This window comes from Camellia sinensis, chromosome 12, assembly GCF_055761805.1.
Source record: "Camellia sinensis isolate YWXY chromosome 12, ASM5576180v1, whole genome shotgun sequence".
NCBI classification, from domain to species: domain Eukaryota; kingdom Viridiplantae; phylum Streptophyta; class Magnoliopsida; order Ericales; family Theaceae; genus Camellia; species Camellia sinensis.
In genome coordinates this window covers 82,108,301-82,121,935 of record NC_138972.1, presented here as the reverse complement: position 1 = coordinate 82,121,935, position 13,635 = coordinate 82,108,301, and the positions used below count along the sequence as shown (strand labels likewise).

Genomic DNA, 13,635 nt, shown 5'->3' with positions numbered 1-13,635 from the left:
TACTATAAAAGAGAGGCACCCCCGATGGGTCTAAGGTACACAATTTATATTCTGAATAGTGAGTTTAGCACTATTGATTATCTTTGAGAGATATACTGACTTGATCGTCGGAGTGCGGGGTGGACGAACCACCGCCGAAATCTTCTCTTTCTGTTGCAGGTCATTCAAGTGCCATCTATTCTGCTAGTGCTCTCCAGCTGAATACTAAGTTGGCAGTGTGGTCAGAAATTCACACACACAGCTACTAACCAACAAAATAAAAGTAAATATATTTTAAAACATAATGAATGTATCGCCACATCATGGACATGCAACACAACATAACAATACTCCATGACTTGTGTTACACACTATGGTACTCCATGACATGGCTGAACCACCTTGAATAAGATGATTTTTTCCTCCTTATCTGAGTTTGACATTAGTTGAACAGGTTAAACACAAATGATGTACATCGTATGCATATAGAATCGTAGCAATCATGCTCAGGAACGATATGCATGCATCATTTCTAAAGCATATATGCATCCAGTTATAACCAAACTAAATAAACCTTATGTTGGAATTCAATGTAAAATGAGTAATTTACTACAACTATTTGTATATGTTAGTATTTAGGATAAATACAATAGATTTATGTTTGAAACTTGGGCATTTTTTTTGTTGTGTTCTTGAATAAATAGACAAAGAGAAAACATGAAAGGGTTAGGTTTTGATAGTGCCACCATTATATATTTGTGGTCATTATGCTTATTTAACCTAATTTGGCTCAAAATATAGCATAAAATAGTCAACTAGCACACACTGAGTATGTATTGGTTGCTTAATTTAACTTTTTATCGTCATATAGGAGTGACTATCTGCCCAATGGACCTACCTTGTTAGATTATTATAGGTCTGTAGGGTCATGGTGGGATAAGTTTTAAGGCCCAATTATTTTTTTGAACCTGGGCTTGAGTTTAGTACTTAAAGTTTGGGCTAGCTTAATTTTTTCCCCTCTAAATAATCTAATATAATAATTTTTGTTTGTATATACAAAAAATAATTAACCTCTTGAACATGTTAAGTTCATGAGAAGAATAAAATTTTTGTTTGTATCTAAATTTTTTTATTTTTTTTTATATACAAAAAATAATTAACCTCTTGACCATGTTGAGTTCATGAGAAGAATAAATTTTTTGACTTGACCTCTCATAATGAATAGACTTAAGTCACTAAACTAAGCAACTATACGTTTGGGCTAGCTTAATTTTTTTTCCCCTCTAAATAATCTAATATAATAATTTTTGTTTGTATATACTAAAAATAATTAACCTCTTGAACATGTTGAGTTCATGAGAAGAATACAATTTTTGACTTGACCTCTCACAATGAATAGACTTAAGTCACTAAGCAACTATAGTAGCTTTAATATAATTTTTTTCTATGCAAATAATTTATTTGAATTATATTACATGCTTAGCAGGCAAGGCTCAGTCCCAACAAAAAGTCCAAGGGTTGAGCTTGGAATAAAGAGTTTAGGTCCAACATGAGGTAAGATTGCTCCAATTCCATGTTCACCTTTGTCATCATATCAACTATGTCTAAATTCCCAATTAAAATATTTGGGTTGAGGGAGTTATTTGATTTATTGTTTGTTACAATAAAAGATAGTTGTTCTTGTGTATTTTAAAAAAAGAAGTTAAGTTTTAATCATAGATAAAATGAAAATTTTAGTAAATAATTGGTGTAATAATTGTGATCAGATAGAAAACACTCATATAAATTGATAATTTTTTTTAGGCTTTATTTTCACACCAAATTTTAATAGTGTATAAATATTTTTACTTAACTTCATGTTCCCTTTATGAGAGTGAGAAATAGAGGAGAGAATGCTAAATATTATCTATATATATGCTCCTTGTTGTATAGATGCCTTTTGTCAAATTTAATTAGAATTAATGGAATAAAAAGGAAAAAACCAAATTTCATTAAGGGGAATTGCAAATGAGTGCTAAGTTAGCAAAATAATTGTAATTTTCATGCAACTTCAAATGGGTATGTGTCTAGTGCAACTGAAAGTTGTGGCATGGGGCATAGGTCTCACTTGCACTTTCATAAAAGTAAAGTGCAATTATTTTGTTTGAAAGGCCCACAACCATTGCAGGAGAGGAGGCCCAATAAAGGGAACAATGCCTTGACCAACTCCTAGTGAGTTGAGGGAAGAAGGATAGGTCCACCAAGTAGCTTCTTGGAGATCGGAGGAAGAATTACAAATCTCTTGAAGACCTGATACCTGCACATGGAACACATCTCAACAAATGGTGGTTGGCAGAGACAGGTGCAACCCCAAGGAGTGAGGTACCCTCTGAGCAAGCAGAGTAGGGTGCTAGGGGGACATGATGCCATAATATAGCCATGTGTAAGATGAAATAGCAGCCGACTTGTCCCCTAAAAGTAGTACAACAGAATTGATATCTCTGAGAAGATGGGTTACTTGACCCTATATATATATATAGAGGTTGGTTCAACAAACAGAGGTAGTGTCAGAGTGCTCTCCGGCTGACAACACCGGCCGGGCAGCAGCACTCATGGTGTTTGGGTTCCTGCAGGGATTTCAAGCTTGGGAGGTGTCATCCTACTTTCTTCACAATGCAAGGATTTTTCCCTCACACACCAACTTTCCACTAATTTGCAATTCCCCCCTTAATTTATGATACCAATATTGAAAATTTTTGAAAATGCATTGTTAGATTCTAAATTAAAAAAAAATAAATTTATTTCTCTCCGTAAGTACTTCAGATGTTTCATGATTTGATAAAATGAAAAACATAACCACATTTGTACAACTAGATAGGAGACACTCATTATGCGAGTGCACGACAAACAAATTATTGGCAACAATTTGCTTGCAACGGCTTCTAATAATTTTTATATGTATTTTATTTAAGAATGTGGGTGTTAAGATATTCATAAACTCTGTGGAAGTTGAATTATGTGAGGTGAAATTAAAAATAAAAATAAAAATTATGTGAGGTGAAAACATGATCTCAGTTCTATGTTGGTGTCACTTTTGAATCAACCAAACAGAAGCCTCCTTGGAGCAAAATGGCCCTCTTCTATCACCTCCCTGCACCTAATTCTCCTATTACCTTTCACATTTTTTTTATATTTAATTTGTTTACTTTGACTACAACTGATGAAAAAGATCATCGTAATTCATTTTTTCGTAGTTTCACTAGTTTGAGTTCTTGATCCTTTATGATCAGTCTACATTAGTTTTTCAGTTTTTCCTTAATGTCAAAAGTTTGTAAGCGAAAATGTCTATTTTTTTACCTCATTGTTTTTTGTTTTTTATTTTCCCTTTCTTTTTGGTAGAAGGGAAAGGTCGATCGAAAGTTGGTGGCAGGTTTTTTCTATGTCAGAATCCTTCTCAGCATTTGAGTCCTCTGTTGTCTTTGGACAAAGCTTCAAGGTTTGTTTCACAAATTATTTTCTTTGTTTTCTAGACCACAAAATAGGGGTATAAAACCTTTATTTATTTATTTTCTTTTTCTCTGCAAGAAAATTCTTAGAAAGATTACTGAGATTTTCTATGCTAAATTTATAATTTTTTAGAAGAGTGTAAATTTGAACAAGATGTAGAGATTCTCAGTATCTCTCAACTTAGGCTTCAAAAATCTAAAAGAAAAAGAAAAATTTAAAAACTAATTTGGTTCTTGGTCTAGTTTTCAGTTCCAAATGTGAGAATTATTTTTGGTTAGTTTTATTCTAGACATAATTGAAATTAAACTGACTTGACCCATATGCATGTCTATGGATATTTGGGTTGTTTTTAGATTTCAAAGTTATGTCAAATTCGTAAAGGAAAAATTCAACAAGTGAACTACATATTAAAGCTACGCAAGTTAAAATAGGTCAAATAATACACAAACTCCAATCAACATATTTACTTGTTCAAGCAGATGGCATTGCGTGTGCTAATGCAGAAGGGGCCTTGGGTCAAGCGGCTGACATAAGCAAACACGGATATCAGGTAAATACTTAAATAGAAAGTTTTATTTATGAGTACAAGTATATGAATACTATTTATGAAAAGATTTCTAAAAATAGTTTATGTTGTTATTTTGTCATTGCATTAGCGGGTAGTTTACAAATTTATTTTTTTCAAAAGTTGAAGGATATATATCACGGAATAAAAAAAATGCACCACCCTTCTGGTAGTATATTAGGATGGATGGCAAAAGTATATATATTACCAAAACAACCACACACCCCCCGCCTGAAGCCGAGGTTGCTATGATGTAATGCATGCATATATGCATCGTCAGGCACCATATTTTCACGTGGGCCTTACATATCAATGGTGGCTGGGTCTCCTTCAACTTTACGTATGAACAACAGGATTGCTATTTTGGCCAGGAGAAAAAAAAAAAAAAACTTTGATTTCAAGTGTAATTGTGACCCCACAATGATTTGTAATAAAAACGTTAATAGCTTTGCTCACCACAAAATTCGTAACTTTTAATGTTCATACATTACCACAATAGTTTATAACTAAGATTCTTATGGTATGCTCCTTGGTAATTACACCATGATAATTCGTAACTAACATGAAAAAATTCCTAACTTTTGTTATGATAGGAGGGTGTATATAGTAGTCCCACTTTACAAACACAGTGGATCCTATGATTTTTCATGAGTTATTTTAGAATCGAAATTCCAGACTCTTGATGGAAATGTCTGAAAAGCATTCCATTTAACTTCGTAAAAATGTAGCAACTAACAAAAAATACCGTGTGCATAGAAAACCTAGGCTTTCAAACTGTAATTGTAATTTGGCAATTCTAACAAATTAGTCTAAATATGACAAGGATTGTAAATTAAGAACCATTTTCTAAATTTAGAAACTTGGTGACCAGACCACCGCCCATCTACTTCCTGTAGTTCGTTATTGACTTTGGATTAACAAATGTTATCAAATCCTCGGATTTTCTCTTCAAGCTTCAGCAGAACTGTTAACAGCATAACTACTCCTACATATGCCAAATTTTGTAGCTGGTTTATTATATTTCTTAAAAGTGGCTGAAGCATTTTTCCACATGTACTTCAGCTTGAGTGCCATATTCATATATAAAATTTGGCCGGAATGTGGCAACTTCATGATGAATTTTAAACCCTAGAGATACATTTCCTTTTCATAGATAAATTGTAATTATTTCTTTTTCTTTTGTAGATGTTTTGTGGGTTTCGATGTTGAATGGTTCCAAACTCTCTTATGGATCTTACACTTGTTTCTGTTTCAAAACATCAGCCAAAATGAAATATTTTATACATAGCAAAAAATTCAAGAAGATAAATGCTTGTTCATTGTTACTGATATATATTTGTAGCACAATTACCATTTTGTCAGTGATTCAAGACTAATTTTCTAACCTGTCCAAAAAAAAAGAGGACTTATTTTTTATTATTTTGAGGTAAATATGAAGTCAATTTGCTTATATTAGCATTATTTCTCTCTTGATTTTTTCCCCTTATAAATTTATAATCAAATTTCAAATTTCTTTCTAACAACCGTCAAAATTGATATTGTGGTTTTCTTCAGGATTTTTTCCCTTTTAACTACAATACCTCGCAACTTCTATATTTGCAGGAACTGACCACACCATGGAATTCATATATTCATTATTTAGTAAATGGTTGGGACATTACATAAACCTTAATCCAAACATGAAAAATCTCAAAAGAAAGATAAAGGATTTGAGCACTAAAGTGGATGATGTAGAAACAGAACTGAGAGGCGCAGAGCACCATCCAGCCAAAAGACCAAGGAAAGTGGCTCAACATTGGTGTAAAAATGCACAAGAGATAATAGAATCCATGCAAAGACTTGAGGAAGAAATAGATGGACTTGGACAATGGATGTTTGTCTGACGCGCACTGTTGGGAAAGCATGTCGAGGAGAAGATTCAAGAGGTGGTAGAACTGCAAGAACAGCATAATTTTCCTTGTGGTGTGCTGATTGATGCTCCTACAACTTTTGAAGAGTTCATACCAACAGCAAGATTTTTTTGTGGAAATGAAACCATAACTGCAAGGAACAATGGGAAATACTTGATGGATGATGAGGTTAGAAAGATTAACACTACTAGAAAATTGGTATTTGCATTGGAAATATTTGTGATGGTGCAAATATCGTTGCAAAATGTTGACCTTTTTGTCATTGTGTAAAATATTATTAGCGACCAAAATATTTGTAGTGACAATGCTGTCGTAAAAAGTGAGTGTTTGCTATGGAATTACCGTGCTAATGCAAAATTGCCTACAATTTTTTGCCACAGCATGTTCCATCATTGAAAAAAGTAAGTGTCTATATCATATATGCAACAATTAGAGGTTGCCATCACAAATACTAATTTTTTATGGCAGCATTGTTGTCGTTGCAAAAAAACTCGACTGTAATACGACGATGTTTTGGCTCTCTATTTGTTTCCCCTGACTTTCCCTAGATTTTTTCCCCCAAATATTTTCTTCTCTCTCAACTGTCTCACTCATTCATTATCTCACTTTTGTAGCTCTCCAATGGCAACCACCAACGTTGGCAACCACTTGCATCAGTAACTAATCAGTATCGACAACCACCACCTTTGAACAGCTCCAAAGTTGTCACCACTATTGTGTGCCCATTCCCAACTTCACCAGTAAGTCATTTGTGTGTGTAATTTTAGATCTGGATATTATGTTGAATTCTTGTTGTTGATGGTTTACGATGGTGGCAGAGGGCGTTGATGGTGGCATGTATGGATGTGGGAGGGAAAAAAGGGTGGTGGTAGAAGGGCGGGGAAAGGATGAAGGGGAAAGGGTAGGGGAGGATAGTGGTAGAGGGGTGGGGAAAAGTGATGAGGGTGGCGGATGTGGGTTTGGCAGAGAGAGGAAGGCATTAGAGAGGTTTGGGGTGGAGGGGTGAGGGAGAGTGGGAGAGGGAGTTGGCAGTTAGGGTGGCATTCACATATGTGCAAAAGCACATTTTATAATCGTGTTCATGATATGTGTGCAAGTTTATACAATTCTTTTTACAACTTTCATATGAATTTTTCCTTCGTTCCTCACATTCTAATTATAATAATTAAGTCCTCAAACTGCAACTCTTATTTCAATGTGATTATCTCATCACTCTTCATTAAAAATTTGAAACATAAATGACCAAAGTGGAATTTGAGTCAAAGTTGAAAGGTGAAAAATGTAATTTACACTATAATTTCTATCTTCCAAAAAATGTGCAGCGTTTTCCATACAAAATTTTGACAGTGAGTGATGGGTGGACCACATTGAAACACGAGGTCAAGTTTGACAACTTAATTGTTGTAATTAGAAGTTAGTATACCAAAGTTAAATTTTGGTGATAGTTGGAGGTTGAAAGAGTAATTACCCATTCTTTGGTACATTGAGGGCCATAGTGTAGGGATGAGGAGTATTTCTTTGACAAGACTTGAACCCTTAATCTCTTAATGAGGTGTAAGGGTTTTAGTGATGGCGAACACGGAAAGAAGAAATTCGGAATTCCACATAAAGTATGTTTAAGTCATCAAGGATTGAAGTTTTGGAATATTTTGAGTCTTTATATATATTTATTTTAATTTATTGCACTGCTGGACAAATTTATGTCATTATAATAGGTTTTAGTACTAAGGGTATTATGGTAATTTCAATAATTGTTGGACATGGGTTCTAGGGGTTGCCCATGGGTTTTATTTTGGGCCAAGTTATTAGATGGGTAAAGGTTACTTGATGGAAGATTATATAAATTTTTATGCACAATAACTCCATGATGTGGAAAACTAAATCTAATTGACCATTGAGAAACTATGATGGTGTTGATAATGTGGATTGTGCTGATGGGAAGAGCATAATTTTTTTATCTAGATAAATAATGTGTGGGTATAACCCCAAGGGGTTGATTTGGTGGCAAGGCCTTGGGTCTTGGGGGTGTGCTCCTTCCAAGGTTCAAGGATCAAAACCCTATTAGGTGCTAACAATTTTTTGGGGCCATCGGATTGGGAAAACTCTTGAATTAACCGTGGTGCACTTGTGGGAAACTCCTTGCCGAGGGCCTGTGCACCCTTGGGGATTAGTCGGGTTTTGATCTGGACACCCTGATGCCAATAAAAAAATAATGCAAGAGTACAAACTCATTGGTGTGAACATATAGTAACCTATCTCACGAGCCCAATCTTGATAATTTTTATATTCAAATGTATATGATATTTACATATTTGGGTAAATTATACTTTAAACCTTTGGGGTTAGGCCAAAAAATGTAGTGCCTTGTTGAAATTTGATTTGTGACATTTAACCCCCTGAAGTTGATAACAAAGTGAAAAGTGATGTTTTTCGTCCAAACTAACAGCATGTAGTTATGATGCCCCAAAAATAGATATTTTATTTTATTTATATTGTATTATTAAAATTTTACTGTGAAATTAATACCACTTAAGTAAATTTCGCTTTTTCCTTCTTTATTTTTCCTTTTATGTTCTCTCAACTCTTTCCGTCTTTCTTCCTCAGTCTCCTTTTTTGCCAAAGTTTACAGATTTGGTTTCGATTGGGTTGGGGAGTGAGGATGGGGTTGGGGATGAGGGATGTGAGGGATTGCGATGATGAGGTAGGAGAGGGAAGGCGCTGCGCCAATGGGAGAGGAGGAGGCAAGGGGTACTAGAAGTTCTTTCCTTTGATTTCTGAGAACCCACCATTCACTAATGATGCAACTGTTATCAGCAACATGGCTGCGATGAACAAAAAAAGTGGTTGTGAGTATATATCACAACAATATAAACCTCACTGTGTTCACCTCTCTCTCTTTCTATAAATATATGGTGGTGGAGGTGGGTGGTAGTGGTGATTTTAGGTGGTGGTTATGGGTAATAGTGGTGGGATGAGAGAGAAGAAAAAGAAAAGAGGAGAATGGAGGGAAATAAAATAATTATTTTTGTAATTTGAAATTTTTTTGTTTTAAGGTATTCATTTTTCATTTAGGTATTGACACCATGGGGTTTAGTGTCAAATCAAACTTCAAGAGGCATATCATTTTTTGGCTTAACCTCAAGGAAGTCGATTGTTATTTACCCTATACATATCTTTCAAGCTACAAAACAAACACCTTGAAGTAGTTAAGAGCAAACTGTCTCGTGTCGACGATCATCAGATTTGACACGAACAGTTCAAAACTTTCTACACCTAGATCAAGGAACATGTTTGTCTTTAAATCTATGCCAACCAACATATAATTTTATTCTGAATTTACATGTTTGTTTTGAATGAGTCTTTGTAAACAACAAATAATATCATATTTTCTGAAGAAATCAATAGATTGTTAGATGGTCCTCAAAACTTGGCAAAGAAGTTTTAAAACTATATAATCAATGAGTTTTGTTTTTGTGTAAAGGCCAGGATGATCGTTGAGCCACACAATATTGTGATGTATGACTTTAAAGGCAAATACTGTGAGTTATGCTAGTAAGAGAGACAAAAATCCTCACATAGGGACAGTGTACTGCAATACATACTTGACTGTCATTATTGAAATGTAATACAGTCATGATCGCAAGTATATCTTGTTTTAGTGTGATGGGATTGAATTATTACTTGAATTAATGAGATGTAACATATTTTCTGTTTATGTCCATATCATGTATTATCAATTCAATTGATGAGCTATTAATTATAAAAAAAAAAAAAATTCTATTGATGAGCTATTACTCTCAGCTAACTAATTATGTCTGTACCTTGAATTTATCAATTCTATTTCTTACAGATTACTATGTCAAAGGGAAGCTGCAATCATCTTGCTCATTCAGATTACACTCACACCTCTACCTCACAGCCATCATCCTAGAAGCCTCAATCATAGCCACCATCATTGGCACCTTCATCATCACTTGCAACCACATCACTACCATCATCATCACATCCCACCTCAGGTATGTACATCTTTAATGATTTTACATTAATTGCTATGTTAATCATGCCATACTTTGTTTATCTTCAACTTGTTCATTATCATTGTTTCTCTCAGGCCTAGCGACTTTTAACTCTACCTTGACTAGGTGTAGTCAAGGCTATGTTAGGGGGCATCAAGGAGTGGAATACTGGTGCTAGGATGGACATCCAATTGACAGCACATTCCAACCAGTAGGGGATCAAGATGCCTCCTTGAATGGCCAACTTGGACAGATAGTGCGTAACGGCACCACATTCGCCTCACATATGGTAATTGTAACTCGGCGGGTTATTGTAGCAATAATTCAGCAGTAGTGGTTTATTAGTGAAAATTAATTTTTAAAGATTTAAATATCACTTTAAATGTTTAGCTAATATTATAAACGTGGAACTAATGGTACAGAAGATATCGTCTCAAAACTCCTGCAATTGGGAGCTTCGTGGCCCACCTCTTACGATGGGGCAGACACATTTCTCGCAAATACAACATCAAGTATTGTGTTTTTCTTCTTTTTTAATTTTTCCACCATCGTATTTTTTTTGCGTTGTTGTGTACTTGTGTTTTTAAAATGTAGGACGGGTATACTTGGCAACTCTTTGATGAGCCCGAGTCCCTCCAAGTGACACAACTTGGGTATTTTCAGACATATGGGGGGGATGCGCCTCAACGTGCGGTGTACCGAGATCACTCAACAAGTTTGGGAGAAGTTAATGCAGGAGCAAGCCTCAATGATTGTCCAAAACACACAACAAATGTGTGAGAAGCTCAAAAGGGTGCTCAGGGCTGAACTCATTACACATATCAAGCAAATGACGAATTAATTTCAAGTGAAGAAGGGAGTTCAGATGCCTTCTAGGTGCAGTACAAATTTTGTTTTTTTTACTTACTATATTTTAATTTTAATTTTTTTTAAAAAAATCTATTCATATGCCTAACAAATTATATACTTTAATGTTGTAGGTTCTGGATGTGTCTGAGTGGCCACTGTGCATTTAGGGAGTGTATAGAACATAGGACCCTACTGTTGCAGCCTACTTCTACACCGCTACCACTTTATACACTACGCGATGAGCGAGTATCTTCTTTACATAAACACATGCATATATCTATATTATCACACAAACGATTTAGGTTAAAAGTGAGCCTATTAAAAAACCTTTAGTGGTGTTGAGAAGCTAAGATTGATCTTACTGAAAATTTCAGATATTTTGGTCCATTTGTTGAATGGTTTGGTTGTAGAGGTTACTCAGAACCTAACTATATTGGTGTATTTATTATTACTAGAAGTTGTGTTACAAGTTATACGCATGTATGGTAATACATCGAATTAAATATAATTTACTAAAATAAAAACCAAAATTCTAAATTAAAATCATGGGATACATAACACTAACAAAAAAGTCAGTTTATCTTTCTATCTTAATTTCTGTCTGCCAAACTGAGGAATATTGTACTTTTTTTTCTTTTTTTTTATATTCCTTCTCCAATTAAGGAGAGAACAAACTTGATAAGAACACAATTGGATATGTGTTGTGTCGTGTCAGGTTGTATTAGTGTGTCATGACATTTCGAATTTGTGTCAGAAATATCTCAATATTAACCCAACATCGTTGTGCGGGTGGGGGAGAGCTAGGTAGTCGTCGGAGGTGGAAGGGTGGTGGCTATGGCAGTTGGATCACAATTTCGTTGTTGGTTGAGAGTTCCTTGATTCAAAGCCTTGATTAAGGAAAGAAATCAAAGAAGCTGCAATTTCGCACAACACTTGTGAGATCTGAGAGGAGATGGGAGTGAGATTCGCATTATGAGAAGTGATCATGTAGCATTAGCGCTGCTGATTAGAAAACCAGTACAATCTCATTCCACAAAATAATCATGGCAATCAAAGAGAAAACCAGCCAGTAATCCCCTTTGATCCAGAGTACCACAAGTCTCAACCATAGTTTGCAAATTCAATTTAGGTGTTGCAACAAAATACTTCAAAATAACTTCTACTTTTTAGCAATTTATCCCAATTACAACTTGAGCAACACTATTCCTCTGGACCTTTAATAAAGAAGAAGAAAAAGACAATTAGTTTGATATTTAGTGTTAAAATATATTAAGTATATGAAAACGAGAAAATTTTCAATAGGTAAAGTTAAAACTACAAAATAAATTTGTAAAATTTTTTGTGATTCTAGAGTGTAAAGAAAAAGTACTCGTACAATTTAGTTATCATTAGAGACAAAATAATTCCAATAAGGCGAGTTCACTAATCATACAACTTAGATACTCATAGGATTCATGATTCAATATCTAAAGAAATATGATAATTCAATACAGACATTCCAAAACTCAACCGTTTGATAAACACAAACTCAAGTTTTTGCAACTGCAACCACAGTAAGTAACTGGTGACAAAAATCCAAAACCAAGTTTAGCTCTGTGGTCAAAGAAAAAAAGAAAGTAGAGTTTTTGTGTCTATACTTAACCTTCATGTCCTTCAGTCCAAATCGGAGTAAACTGGATTCATACTCTTGACAAAACACATGAATGATCTTATAAAACATTTCGATACCAATAAAACAATCATCACAAATAGTTTTGATAATAAAAAAAGTTAAATGGCAATTCTCTTACTTGATCCTCATTGCCATAAACAGAAGAAAATTATACTCTATTTGGTTGATTGAAATGAGAATGGTGATTACTATTCCTTTAAAATGGTGAAAGATGATTATATTTGAAATGCATTTGCAATTATTTTTTTAGTCTAACCAAATATAGGAATGAATATTTTGATAGAATGATCATCAATTCCACTTAATTCCAATGAACTAAATGCTATCTAATGGCCTTAACGATCAAAACATAATTTACTATCAGCTGAACCATTGATGGCAAATTTGGCACCAAATCAATGATGAATCAAATCCTTCACCAAATTTCAAACAGTGGTATTTTTATTTAAATTTGATAAAATTCTAAAAAGAATATCAGGGATGATTTTCTTCTATACAAAAATAGTTAAAACAAGTTTTTGGGTAAGTTTAGAATTTTTCAAAAATATATTATCCAAAAAAAAAAGAGTACGAATTGAAGTGTTCTACACGATATCAAGCTTTGAATCAAATTTTCAATCAAATTTGATGAAAAAAATAAGTACAAATACCTGGTTAGCTATTGGAAAAGAAATGATGAAGAGAGGTTTTGGTATGGAGATCATCCCATTCCAGAGATTCCCACCATTTACACTCTCCATAAATGTGCTGAAGAGCAGGTGGTGCAGATGCTTGCTCACCATCCTCATCCATGTACAAAGAAATAGGCAATCTATTTAAGGGCAAGCAACTAAGTCACTACTGATATTGACAAGACAAGTATTTTGATGCAAACAAATAGGAGAGGCCATTTTTAGAGCAGCTTCGTGACTAATAGTCATCAACTCTCGTCTTGTGCTTCTTCTTTCAAACAAACCAATCTTAATGGTTTGAATTAGAGATTGATGTTTGTAAGCTCCTTCACATAATTAATGATAACGGTTCCTTTCCGCTGCCTTTCCTGCATCAAGACAGAAAAATAACGATACAACATTGAAATACAAAGAAAGAATGTCACGCCTCAAAGCCAACCAAGCTAGGCATGTGACAATGTCACACACCTATAAGACTTACAGCACC

The 13,635-nt window shown here is 34.3% G+C and overlaps 1 long non-coding RNA gene across 3 annotated transcripts; it reads left to right on the top strand.

The window, feature by feature from the left end:
* The first annotated feature begins 1,354 nt into the window (after positions 1–1,354).
* LOC114303606 (uncharacterized) lies at positions 1,355–11,274 on the top strand. Of its 3 annotated transcripts, none has more exons than XR_014346686.1 (7): positions 1,355–1,533; positions 5,633–6,108; positions 6,555–6,680; positions 9,791–9,956; positions 10,052–10,245; positions 10,379–10,832; positions 10,937–11,274. It is a non-coding gene; the product is annotated as an uncharacterized LOC114303606 (long non-coding RNA). The 3 variants fall into 3 exon arrangements; XR_014346688.1 differs by lacking the exon at positions 1,355–1,533 and adding an exon at positions 3,939–4,015; XR_014346685.1 differs by lacking the exon at positions 1,355–1,533 and having other exon boundaries at positions 5,320–6,108.
* The last annotated feature ends 2,361 nt before the right edge of the window (positions 11,275–13,635 follow it).